Source organism: Anolis carolinensis, chromosome 5, assembly GCF_035594765.1.
Source record: "Anolis carolinensis isolate JA03-04 chromosome 5, rAnoCar3.1.pri, whole genome shotgun sequence".
NCBI lineage: Eukaryota > Metazoa > Chordata > Lepidosauria > Squamata > Dactyloidae > Anolis > Anolis carolinensis.
The window spans coordinates 9,243,632-9,257,914 of NC_085845.1; the positions used below are offsets into that span (position 1 = coordinate 9,243,632).

General features: G+C 39.5%; 1 protein-coding gene across 4 annotated transcripts in view; it reads left to right on the top strand.

Moving 5' to 3' along the window:
* Positions 1-14,283, top strand: part of ctnna2 (catenin alpha 2) — a 701,347-nt gene that overhangs the window by 96,061 nt on the left and 591,003 nt on the right. The gene's annotated exons all lie outside the window — the stretch shown is intronic.

The window sequence follows — 14,283 nt, forward strand, 5'->3', positions numbered from 1 at the left end:
CAAGGGCACATCCATTACTTCTTCTTCTTTCCTGAGAAGAAGCAAGATGATCTCACACCACAGCAGAAAAACACAAGTGGGATAGATCGGAAATCATTGAAGGCAAGGGCTGGTTGATTTGCTAACTAAAACCACCCCAAACAAAGTCATTAAAATCAGCCACACATCAAGTAGTTCCTCAAATGGTTAGGAGAGGCTCTTGACAATGAGAATCCTTAATGCCCCCACAGAAGGATTTCAGAAATGAGACCTGATTTAATCCAGTTAGTATTCAGTTTCCTTAAGTGTGTCACAGCCAATAATGAGAACAGAGTGAAGATATGAACCACAGAATGCCATTTTGACTTTATGGCTTCTCCAGAGTTGTTGCTATATAGGTTCCCCTTGGGCCATCACAGAAATGTTCACCCCGTGTTCTGCTTTTCTCTGTGTGTTTCATCAAAAACCAAAATCACATTTAAAATGCACACACACAAACAAAATTGGGTTGTTGTTTAATGCTCACATAGGGGCATTCTTTAGAATGAACACACACATGGGAGAACTTTTTTTATTGTATGTAGTAAATTGCAGGATCGATTTGAGATCACTTTCATTAGTGCAGATGCTGTGTTTAAGCAAACACATGTGCCTGCTCCTTCATTCACTTAATTTGCATCAATTTTGATTCCGTTTTCCGAGATGCATGTTTGCTTTTTGTTTAGTTCTTGTGCTGTTAAAAATAGCATCAAAGCTGTTAACTCTTAGGTTGCATTGGAAACAGCTGTCACAGAGGAACTGGAAACTTGTGTGTAGAGTCTCTACCTCATTAGTCTTTAACTTTAGATTTGCTCTTTGTTGAGAGTGGGATTGTTGTTCTCCTAACAACACAACCAAGAAGGGCAGATACATCTCCATAATGGAAAGTGATGTATGATTGTAATATAAATTCAGCGGATTTCAATCTGTCTAGATTTTAATTTGAGCCAGCTAGATTCAAGAAGTATTTTCACCAAAAATGTCCCTCAATAATTCTGGTTGCTAGTTGTTAGTTTCTATCAACCTCATCAGTTTTGTGCAGATGGATACAACTGGTTAGTGCAATTGAAGTTTGAAATATCTATAGCAGGTATGGGCAAACTTGGGCCCTCCAGGTGTTTTGGACGTGAACTCCCACAATTCCTCACAGCCTACAGCTGTGAGGAATTGTGGGAGTCAAAGTCCAAAGCACCTGGAGGGCCCGAGTTTGCCCATGCCTGTTCTAGAGGGTCCAACTTTTGAGAAGGTGGGTCTGCATAATTACTGAAACCGCAGGCTGAATGTAGAATGTAGACATCCTTTCCTCATTGAACTGATGTGGAGTTGAATCTAGGAAAATCTGCCATGGAACTATAGTAGACTCTTGCTCATCCAACATAAACAGGCTGGCAGAACGCTGGATAAGTGAAAAAGTTGGATAATAAGGAAGGATCAAGGAAAAGCCCATTAAATATCAAATTACGTTATGATTTTACAAATTAAACACCAAAACATATTTTACAATACATTTACAGAAAAAGTGGTTCAATACACGGTAGCATTATGTAGTAGCATTATTAATTTAGCACGAAACATTGCAATGTATTGAAAACATTGATTACACAAGCACTAAAAGGAAGACTGTGTTGGATAATACAGAACGTTGGATAAGTGAAGGTTGGATAGGCGAGACTCTATTGAGTTCATGAAATGCAAACCAGTAGTGGGACTGGTCGGACTGTTCCACAACTTTTGCTAAGGCTGTGCCATACATTATATGATGCGTTCTTTTATAGGAAGAGATTGATGGGGTGAGATATCTCTTCTTTTGGGAAATCTGGAGTAGATCTGTGCCATAAAATTAAAGCAGTTCGATCCTACTTCAGCTGTCATGGTTTTGTGCTGCAGAATCCTGGGATTTCATAGTTTGTTTGGTTGTTTGGTGAAGTACTTAGAATTCTATTCAAGTTTTCTAGTACATTCCTCTGAACAACAGTCAAATCGCATCACCAAATGAAAAATTCTAGAATTTCCCTGAATGGAGCATGACAGTTCAAGTAATATCAAACCGCAGTCGTTGTGTGGAATATATGAAGTCATGGTCTCTTATTACTGATCTTTTCTCTGAGCAACCCTTAGCAAATTTCCTGGAATACATTTTGTAAATGACTACATTCTGGGTACTTCTCCCTTTTATCAGGTGTTGTTTGATCCATGAACTTTTGTCTCATATAACTTTTATATAACCCTCGGGAAACATTTGAAAGCCAACTTGTCTGTTTTAATTTGAACACTTCCAGATCACAACTGGCTGGAATTCATTTGGGAATAAAATTAGTTGTCATAAATCAAATTATCTCTGTCTCTTAGCCATTTAAGGTGCTTCAGGGAAATATATTCTTAATAGGTTGCTGTGAGTTTTCTGGGCTATATGGCCATGTTCTAGAAGTATTATTTCCTAACGTTTTACCCGCTTCTATGTCAAGGATCCTCAGAGGTTGTGAGGTCGGAGGATGTCTGCCATAGAATTAGGCAAAATGTCAGGAGATAATGCTTCAGGAACATGGTCATACAGCCCAGAAAATTCACAGCAACCCAGTGATTCTGGCCATGAAAGCCTTCAACAACACATATTCTTAATATTTTTCAATCAGTTGGACTTTCCCAAAATGATATTTCATCTACACTGTTAATTATTTTTGATCTATTTAATATTATTATAATCTCACAAATGAAATAGTTACTCTAAAATACAACTGGATTACATATTTTATCTTCTGGGCTACCAGTGAGAAGCACTCCAATGTTTTTGCATTTCCATCTGCCCTTGAAAGGCAAAATAATTTTCCAGTTCATTTTAGACAACATTCTGCAATTTTGTATAGCTCTTCACAAAAACAGTACACCCTGCACTGATAAATGCTTCATATTATTTCTTTTGATGTTTTCATGCATTTATTGCTTCTTTCATCTTCTATGCTCAGCTATTGTTCTTTTCAACCTTTTAATGCCATTAAGCTCCATTTTTATCTCCGTAAGTATGGTAAGTCATCCTAATTTTCTGTCCTGTAAATCAACAGGGTCAAGAGTGTTTGCTTCAAGAACAAATAATGAAGCTTTCCAGAATTTTCCTTTGTATTCAATACAAATGGCATTTTCCCCATGGCATAAAATGGGATAAAAAACGGTACTACATTCCATCTGCTCTGTTAAATGCTATTGTGTAGATAGAACTTCTCCACTATGGTTGCGACTTACTTTGTACTGGGAGGAAATCCATCAGGGAAAGGTGGATCTTCATCACTTTTCACATTGGAATGAAGGTAGATGCGTTTCTGAAAGAGTTGCAGTAGCCAAAAGCAAGTTAATGGGACTTGCAGTTAATAATTCAAATTTCTCTCAGTTCCTGTTGTTTCACCTCCATTACTAACCATGAGTCATTTGTAAGTCGGATGTTTGTAACTTGGGGACTGCCTGTACAGGTATTAGTCCTGTGTAACCTAGGTGGCTTACGTATAACATAAATGTCATCATTTTGGAAGGAGACTTGAAACTGATTCCAGAAGGTTCAAAATATTAGTTTAATTATTTTCATTTCACATTTGCATGTTGTTAGTTTTGAATGAAAGAAAAATACTGAAATGTGTTGAATGTGCTCATCTTTTTTGTTTAGAAACCAATCCATGCTCTTTCCGTTTTATTCCTGCCATTGGTATTATTACTTTTTTTTACAGTACTAATTCCCAGGAAGACATCTACTTTATTAACTGAGCTGTACCAATATGGATGTGGATGTGCGAGAGAGAGCATGAGTGAGTGAATGAATGAGTCAGAGATAATCGGATGCATTAAAATTCCCTTCCTTGGTTGGATGGCACCTTTTCTGTATACAACCTTAATTGGGAAGGAAAGATTAGTGTAATTGATCAGTAATCACTTATCCTAACTCCAGCTATAAAGCCTGCAACTTGCTTTTTCTCCTTTGATAAAGTTCTTTAATTAAAGCATAGTGTGAATTATTAGTAGATTATTTCACCATAATGTATGACTATATTGCCATGAGATATTTAACCTATTATATGATTATTTAAATCCTGAGTGGTACAGTAATTGTTATTGATTTATCCAGAAACACTGTTCTTTATTACACATTCAAAAATCCTAAGTCTTTTATGTTGCAATGTTGAAAGGACTGCTTCTAAGTGGGAAATGAATAGAAGATTGCCTAGCAGCATACAATAAAACCAATCTAACAAAGTTTCAGTGGTGTGCTAGTCAGATACACACTGACGCCGTTCGGGTGCTTTGGGTCCCATACCAGGAGCTTAGGAGGATATAAACTGAATAAATAAATATCAAACCTTTTCATGATATGCCATATTATTTGCTAAATGGATAATTTGCTTAACATGCAAACATGGATGGTAGTATTTGTGCAATTCAGCTATGGAAGCCATGGACAAAGAGACAAGGATGAGAATGGAAGTTAAGTGAAATGTCTTCCATCAGTGAAGGGAATATGGAAAAACTAAACAAGGGGTTATTTAGAAATTGTGTCATCATATGCACAAAATGTGTGCAGATATGTGTTTTTCCAAGCTCCAAACTGTTTGTTTGTTTCACTGGAGTTAGCTACACTTTAAAATCTACCTGTTCCAACTTATGTAGAAATTCAGCTTAAGAATAAACCTACAAAATGTATCTTGTTTGTAACCTGGGGAATACTTGTACAATAGTTAAAGCCATGAAAGTTGGTGTCTTCTTGAGTTATCTGCACTACAGTGTTCCTTGCGGATGTCATTCCTGCACTCCTGTCCTTTTTGAATTGTGATTTATTTTTAACTGTGAAGTTATTCCTTGATTTGATTGCTTCTGGATTCTAACCTCATTTTTATATTAGGTTTAGCGTAACATTGACCCTAGGTGCATCTACACTGCAGAATTACTGCAGTTGGACACCACTTTAACTGCCATGACTCAATCCTATGGAATTAAAGTTCTTGCAAAACTGCAACTCCCATGATTCTATAGCATTGGTAGTTCTAACTGTTTGGAAGACCCTGAAAACTTGGCTCTTCCAACAGGCCTTTGGTGAATGATCTTCGCCCTTATGTTTAGGGTTCGTCCTGCTGTTTAACAGTATCTCTGCTGCACTTTATTCCTTCAGTTAGAAATAGTTCTTATGTTTACCCCATCCCAAACCCCTTATCAAGATAACAGTTCCGGGTTATTTACCTCTCCTCCAGTTTACATTCTTCACTATATGCACTTTCTCTGGTCCAGCCCATTTTAGGAGCTACTCAGGTTTTTTATCTAACTATGTTTTAATGTAAATGTGATTTATTTATTTATTTCGTGTCAAAAGCATTGCATAACAAATACATTTTAAAATGATGAAAAAAAAGGAACTCACAAGCAACTAAATTGAATGTGATTTAATATGTTTTATTGGTTTGTTTTTTATATTGTTCTGTCTTTTACATCGTCTGTAACTACCTGGCTTGGCCCCATGTAAGCCACCCGAGTCCCTTCGGGGAGATGGAGGCAGGGTATAAAAATAAAGTTATTATTATTATTATTATTATTATTATTATTATTATTATTATTATTATTTTGTATGACACAGCAAACAAGATAGATATGCTGGATTTCATTTCACAAAATCACAAGTCGAACACTTCCCAAGTGTCTAGGACTGTGTGATGTATTTTCAGATGATGCTCGCAGATCCCAGCAGGGTGACCTTTTGCAGTTGGCAGATCGTGATTTTGTCAATGCCTATTGTTTCCAAATGCTGGCTAAGATCTTTTGGCACGGCACCCAGTGTGCCCATCACCACCGGGACCACCTGCACTGGTTTCTGCCAGAGTCTTTGAAGTTCAATCTTGAGGTCCTGATAGCGGCTGAGTTTTTCCTGTTGTTTTTTGTCAATGTGAAAGTTCCCTGGGATGGCGACATCAATGATCCAAACCTTTTTCTTTTTCCACAACTGTGATGTCTGGTGTGTTGTGATCCAGAACTTTGTCAGTCTGGATTCGGAAGTCCCACAGTATCTTTGTGTGCTCATTTTCCAATACTTTTGCAGGTTTGTGATCCCACCAGTTCTTTGCTGCTGGGAGGTGGTACTTGAGGCATAAGTTCCAATCAATCATTTGGGCCACATAGTTGTGCCTCTGTTTGTAGTCTGTCTGTGCAATTTTCTTAGAGCAGCTGAGGATATGATCAATGGTTTCATCAGTTTCCTTTATTATTATTATTATTATTATTATTATTATTATTAATTATTATTATTATTATTATTATTCAGTTCTATTGTCTAGAGCAGCACCTGTTATTTTAAAAATGTTTCAAATCAAGAAGAGTGAATAAGTTAGATGGAAGGTTTTGCAGGACAGGAGAGTAGATAAAAATAATTTTAAAAATCTTTTTTTTTTCTGGTGAAACCCACCAAAATCAAAACAGACATTGAAAAACTGCCAACCTTTCAGCTCTCTTGAAGGACAATTTTGTTGACATTATCATTGACGATTTTTTTTGGATGAGATGTCTCATCGTGTTAAAGCAACCCGTTCTTGCCAAAATTTTGAAAATTTATGAATACACTTGACACCCCTAGCATGCAGAGATATTTATAAAGAGTGCAGCAGTTCCTGGGTATTTTCTTTTGTATGTGTGCCAAGGCAAGAAAAATAGTCAAACCTCTTTTTGATTTTTTTATATTTCTTAGAGAAAGCATTTAAAATGTAAGAAAAGCCCTAAATATACACAATGAAGCATGGGAAAACACACGCTGTAATTCAGTGTTCAAAAGATCTCTCTGAACCATCGTGCTCACCTGTCTCGATTTCCATCTGTGGCTGAAAGATGGTTCAGGCCTCCTCTTGTCATCTTGTGTTATATTAGCCAGATCTCCTGAGGGCTGAGTTGCCTGTCAATGAATAATGACAGGTGCTTCTAACCAAAGAGTGTTTTTTTTGATCTTCCTTGATGTTTTTTTACTTCTTTTTCTCCAAACCTCTCATTCCTCCCTATTGCTGTTGCTGTTTTTAACCTTTAGTTCTCTCCCTTGGCTTCCATTATGTCCTCATATTTCTTTGTACCCTCATTCCTATTTTTTTCCATTTCTTTCTGATTTTTTTCCCTCTTGTACTTATTTCTATCCCTTAGTATGACATCAGAATTTCAACAGGCATTATTTGGCTTAGAGGTGCTTCTTTGCTTTTTTGGTGAGCCTCTTGTTTAGACTGTGAGTCCATAGAGAACCCTTTTTATGAGCTGTAGGCAGCACTACAAGATTGCTTTGTTCCACCTGTTCCCCGTTTGCTTGTAATGCTGAAAGTTGATGGAACTGGTATTGCAAAAAAAAAAATCTTCAAAATTCCTCCTTCGTGGCCCAAATCCCATCATTTTTAGCACTTGCCATTTTTGTGGAAAGGAAGGCAACTAGTGAGGATTGTCAGACTTGTGGGGCTCTATGAAGTCCAAGAGCCTCCCCCATAAACAAAGGCTGTTTTCTGTGCTGAATTTTTGAAGTAGCTGTGATGACAGCAAGACCTATTCAGTGGATGTTGAATCATTGTAATATGACTGCAAAAGCGGCCAATGTGGGTGGCAATGTTGTCAACCATGTTCCACATATCCTGCATCTTCTGGGCTGGTTGTCTCCTAGTTGCTGGACAGAATTCAAAGTGTCAGTCATTAGATCTTTAATTGGCTTGGGTTTGAGATGCTCAGGGACCTCTTGCTCCCACTGGTTTGTTCTGTAAGACTCAGAGAGATAGTCCTTCTCTTTGTTCTGCTTTGGTTGGAGACATATAGCATATCCACACTGCACAAATATAATAGTCCTCATTGCAACAACCAGCGGGTGCAACTGCCTAGTGCGTGTTGCTTGTTGCCTGGAATGACATTAGTGGGGGTGCTAATGAGGGTGCTAATGGGGCCGGGCTGTGGCGCAGGCTGGTGAGCAGCCTGCTGCAATAAATCACTCTGAGGTCATGAGTTCGAGGCCAGCCCGTGGCAGGGTGAGCACCCGTCAATTAAAAATAAAAAATAGCCCCTGCTCGTTGCTGACCTAGCAACCCGAAAGATAGTTGCATCTATCAAGTAGGAAATAAGGTACCACTTATAAAAGTGGGGAGGCAAGTTTAACTAATTTACGACTTAGAATGAGGAAGTGCCATCAGAGTGGATGATGAAGCAGCTGTGGCCAGAATCGAACATCCCCTCAGGAGAAGGTTAAATTGCCTCTGCATCTGTCTGTCTCTGTCTCGGTTTGATGTGTTTATGGGCATTGAATGTTTGCCCTATGTGTGTACAATGTGATCTGCCCTGAGTCCCCTTCGGGCTGAGAAGGGCGGAATATAAATACTGTAAATAATAATAAATAATAGTGCAATGTGGGAAGGAAGAGAAGAGGAACTGCTGCTTCTTCTCTCCCCTCACTTCTCCAATCCCCTTGTCCCTCTGGTTAATGTCACTTCAGGTGATGAGTGACCAACATGAGCCATGTCATGCACACTGTTTACTGTGATGAGGAGGATGGGAGGGAGGTATCCTGTGTCCCCAGGCTGCTCAAGCCCAGGGAATATTGTACAACCATGTCAACAGTTGTAGCTGGTTCCATCTTGGACCCAAAATGGTCCCAAAATTATGATTTGCTCTGGGTTCTCAGGGAGAATTCAGAATAACCCATGATTTTGTTAACGTGGTTCAAGGTTGCATTGAGGTGACTTTGGCCTATTTTAGCCCAGATCTGCTTCATGTGTTTTTAGCCACAGAGCTGATTCTCCCACCCTTCAGGATAATTTGTCAGTGCAGATGTGGCTTTAGACTTCCCTAGTCAAATTTCCAGAAGGATAGTGTACTTCAAATTCTTTTTAGCAGAGAATTCAAAGTACTTTAAGGTAAAGGTAAAGGTTTTCCCCTGACGTTAAGTCCAGTCGTGTCTGACTCTGGGGGTTGGTGCCTGTAATGAAGTGAGGCGGGGGGAACTTTTATTAATCCCACCATACAGTTGCCACCAATTTGTAAAGATGTCTTGATGATGATTATATTTTTTCTTATAACCGCTGCCACCAATTATGAAGATGTCAGGCAGAGGATACTTATTCTTTTTAAGCTTTCTTTATTTATTTCACTTTTGATGGTATCGTGACTTAGTTTGAATATGAGTGTGACAGAGACTTAGATGGATTAAAAAAAACAAAACAAGTTTATTTCATGTACAAAGCTTAGTGGTTCAATTTGTTTCTCAGAGTTAAACTTTCTTAATCTGTTGCAAATATAACTTATGAGGTATACACTTTCAAAATACTTGCTCCTTTCCCTTGAGCAGTCTAAACCTGATCACTTTGGATCTAACCGGGATCACTTCCCCTTACTTCACAGCCTCCACAACTAGCCCTAAACAAGTCACCCAACTTGCTTAGTCTGGCTCTACTAGAGGTCTGCTTTCCTGGTTTCCCTCAATCCTGGAACCAGTCTATCTCCTGTGACTAACAATCACAGACTACCTAAAATAAGTCACCTTATTTTAGAATTGACTCAAATTCCCTCATTTGAGCCACCCTGATCCTCTAGCTGAGAATCAGTCTTAACTGTAATACCACCATTACAGACTCTCACTGACTGACTGGGTTTTAAAACGTTCCCTCCTTTTTCCTTCAAACAGCAGTTGGCTCCGCCCCCATTGCTAGGGTAACCTGCCTTCCCCCACGAAATAGCAACTAATACTTACCCATTTTAAACATACCCAAACATGACTTTTAAAACAAAATAAAAACACACACTTCTTTACAGTGCCCATCTTCATTTCTAAGCCGAAGAGCCGGCGTTGTCCGTAGACATCTCCAAGGTCATGTGGCCAGCATGACTGTATGGAGCGCCGTTACCTTCCCAGTGGAGTGGTACCTATTGCATGTTTTTGAATTGATAGATTGCCAGAAGCTGGGGATAACAGCAGGCGCTCACCCCAGCTCCTTGGATTCGAACCACCAATCTTTTGGCCAGCAATTTTAGCATGTCAGCGGTTTAACCCACTGTGCCACCAGGGACTCCAAAGTACTTTACAAAATTACAAATCCTAGCATTCCATAAGCTGCAGCCTTGAAATTAAAGTGGTACCACACTGCTGTACTGTGGATACACCAATAGCTAATGGTGGAAAGAAATGACACCTCCTCAGTGAATGCATAGTCATTAAGGCTGTAGAATTTATCTTATCCTGGTGATAGGAGACCCCTCTCCCTGCCTGTTTCTCACTAGTTGGCAAAAAAAAATTGGTTGAATTTTGCATTGCAAAGTACGCAATGCTTTATTTAATGGGTGAGTTTTCTCTGCAGTTTCTGCCTGTCCTTTGGTTTTATTATATTTTTATTAGGTGCATTATGTATGTATGTTTATTTTTTTTCGTGTCAGGAGCAACTTGAGTTGCTTCTGGAGTGAGAGAATTGGCTGTCTGCAAGGACGTTGCCCAGGGGATGCCTGGATGTTTTGATGTTTTACCATCCTTGTGGGAGGTTTCTCTCATGTCCCCGCATGGAGCTGGAGCTGATAGAGGGAGCTCATCCGCACTCTCCCCGGGTGGGATTCGAACCTGGAAGCCTTCAGGTTAGCAACCCAACTTTCAAGTCACTTAGTCCACTACGCCATTTGGGGGCTCCTTATTATGTATGTAATACAATTATGTATGTAATACGATATTATGATTTCAACTTGTTTCATGCTGTTGTACATGAGAAGGGATGGTCAGAAATTTCTGTATAGATTATTATATGAAAATGAATGCAAGTAAATTCTATTATTCTAAGCAGTTTTGATTCTACCTTTTTTGTTTGAAATGGAGCAGAACCTTATGATTCTGATACCAGTTTTAAAACCCGTGTATATGCTATTAAAGTTGAATGTTGTGTCTTTTGTTAAGATTGGTTAAATGTAATTAGCGTTACGCATGCTAAGTAATACTGTAGATCAGTACAGACTGGTGACATAAATGTATTGTAGAGTTAATGGATTACTAAAAACACTGGGGACCTCATTACATTGATGATGTCCTCCTGATCGATTTGCCAGCCTCCGTCGTGAATCGGGGCAATCCCAGTGCCTCATGCCCCCACCTTGCCAGTTGCTACTATCCCAGTTGCTAATGTCCCAAAATACCCTAGTTGTTCCAAAAGGAACAAATGGAGGCACCCATGTTGGCGGCACAATGTCCAAGGACGCTTTTGCTCCAGTTGAGCCATGGACCACTGCTGGAGGTGAGGCTACATAATGTGATGGGCGCCGTGGGGCTCTCTGGCTTAACTAGGGCAGAAGTGTCCTAGGACAATGAAATTTCCACATGTGATGAAGTCATAAGTACAATCGGTGCTCTAGATTTGCGGGTTTATCTTTTGCAGTATTGATTATTAGTTTATTTGATTACTAGCTGTGCCCGGCCACGCGTTGCAGTGGCGTTGTCTGGTGGTATTGGTGAGAAATTTGAGTTAGTGGTGGTATTGAATGTCTGTTGTATGGTTGTCTTTATGTTTAGTATGTATTTGGTTGTTTGTGTAATGTGAAAGTGGTGAGAGTAGAGGGGGTCGCTGTGTAGTATTGTATAGTATGCATACGTTGTCCAAGTGTTGTGAATGGTTAGATTGTGTCTTGGTGCATAGTAGAAAGGGTTGGGGTGGATGGCCGTTAGGGGTGTGTCCAAATTATTGGATGGTATAGTTCTATGATGATGATGATGATTATTATTATTGTTATCATAATGATTATTATCTTTATTATCATCATTATTATTATATAGTGGGTGGATGGCCATCTGTCAGGAGTGTTTGGATTGTGTGGTCTTGCATGGTAGAAGGAGGTTGTACTGGATGATTCTTAGGGCTGTCTGCAAACATAAGGATTCCGTGATATTGTTATTAGCATTATCATTCTCAAGAGGCTGTATGGCCATCTGTTGGGAATGTTTGGATTGTGTTCTCCATGGCAGGAAGGGGTTGGACTGGATGGCCTTTAGGGGTCTCTCCTATCTGTGTGACTGTAGGATTCTATTATTATTTTTATGGTGGATATTGTGGAGATATTGGATGGCCATCTGTCAGGAGTGTTTGGATTGTGTGGTCTTGCATGGTAGAAGGATGTTGTACTGGATGATTGTTAAGGCTGTCTGGAAACATGAGGATTCCATGATATTGTTATTAGCATTATCATTCTCAAGAGGCTGTATGGCCATCTGTTGGGAATGTTTGGATTGTGTTCTCCATGGCAGGAAGGGTTTGGACTGGATAGCCTTTAGGGGTCTCTCCTGTCTGTGTGACTGTAGGATTCTATTATTATTTTTATGGTGGAGATTGTGGAGATAAGCACCAAAATATCATGTTAGACAACACATTTGGTAGAAAAAGTAGTTCAATATGCAGTAATGTTATGTTGTAATTACTGTATTTACGAATTTAGCACCAAAATATCATGATATATTGAAAACATTGACTACAAAAATGGCTTGGATAATCCAGAAACTTGGATAAGCGAGGCTTGGATAAGTGTGTGATGCCTCATGGGCCTTGTAGTCCCGCTCCTAGTGTCACTGTGGCAGATGAGGATGAAAACATGGGGTTTTCTCCGGATCAACAACAGCCGGAATCTTTCCAGATGCCTGATGTTGATGTTCTCGCCCCAGAGCCAATTAAGACAGACCTTGAACAGCTCTCACCTCCCTTTGCTAGGAGACAGTCCTTTGCTGCAGACAGGGGAGTCAAAGAGCGGGTTCGCAGGAGTTTAAGAATTGGAGCCAAACAAGACACTGATTAGCCATGTTTCCCCTGGGAAAATCCAGGGAGTCTCACATCTGGAGAAAGCTGGGTTTCGTTTCCCGTTCTCTAGGGAAAGAGAACGCTGGACACCTGTTTGGCGGGAAAACGAGACCCAGATATAGGTGCCTGGCATGGTTGGTCCGGTGCGGAGTCAACTGAGCAGCTTCAGGAGTGAAATTGCGTCCAGCCTTGTGTGGACTTCGCAAGTCCGCAATTCCAGTTTCCTTGCCTTGCTCATTCAAGTATTTCAAGAATTGCCTCGCTTTGTTTCTAGCCACGGATCTTGCTTCAAGAATCAAGTTTTGCCCTCGTACCTTGTTGTGGACTTTTACCTTGGACCCTGAAAGACCCTAGACGTTTCCCCACACTATTGCTTGGCAATAGTGTGTGTTTCGGTTTGGATTTAACTTTGAACTCTAATATCATTTATTGGACAAAACATTTTTGGACTATATTTGACCTCATTTGATAGGTCTGCTTCTGGACTATATTTTCTATTTGTTTTTATTACTTTTATATATTTCCTTAATAAAGATATTAGATAGTTATTGGCCTCTGTGTTTGGTTCTTGGTGCTCCGTAGCCTTGGGCGTGACAAAGTGAGACTCTACTGTAAATAATTCGGATCATGGGCGGGTGCTAGGACCCAGGGGACAGCTTTTTCCCATTGCCTGCCTTCGCTCTTGCCAGCCGGCCATTATGCTTTCTCTTTCCCTCCCTCCCGGCATGGCTCCCGGTGGTGCGTTGTGGGTTCTGTCCATGTGGAGGTGTGTGACGTGATTTTGTGTTGTTTCAACCTTAAGGCGTGGATGATGGGTTGTCTTGTCAAATTTCGAGGTTGGGGGGCCTTTACTTTTGTTGTTTTGCCCGGTGCCGCGATTCCATAACCCTTTTATATATATAGATTATGTTTCTATGTTTTTCAGCATGACTCTATAATCAATTCCCCGCCATGATTTAATTTTTTTTCTTTCCCTATATAATTTATATGCAATTAAATAAAATCTTATGTTTCATGTATTGAGTCTCTTACTTACATGAGAGAATCCCTATTTTTTCCCCTATTTTCTTTCTTAATTAGGAATAGATTGTAGCACTGACCGACTTGCAATAAACTAGAATGTGATATATTTCCTAGGTCCCATGATAGCCCCCTTATTGGGTAGAAAGCTAATGAGCAGAAGAGATCATAAAGTGTGAAAGCATCTGTTGACAAATTAGATCCACCTTTTGGGATAGTTTGGGTTTATGCTGACATAGTTATAGTAGATGTTCATAGCTGCTGATATGTTTTTATACATTTCTCTGCACAACTGTGTCTCAGTATCATTTTAAAATTGTCTTGAGTTTGGATCATCTATATTTTTCTTTGCTTTAGATCAGTTATGTGGATTTCTTTCAGAAGGTCAGCTTGTCTTGTTTCTTTCTTAGCTGTATATTTGTTTTCTGTGCAAATTTATAAATGTCTCTTTAAATGTTAA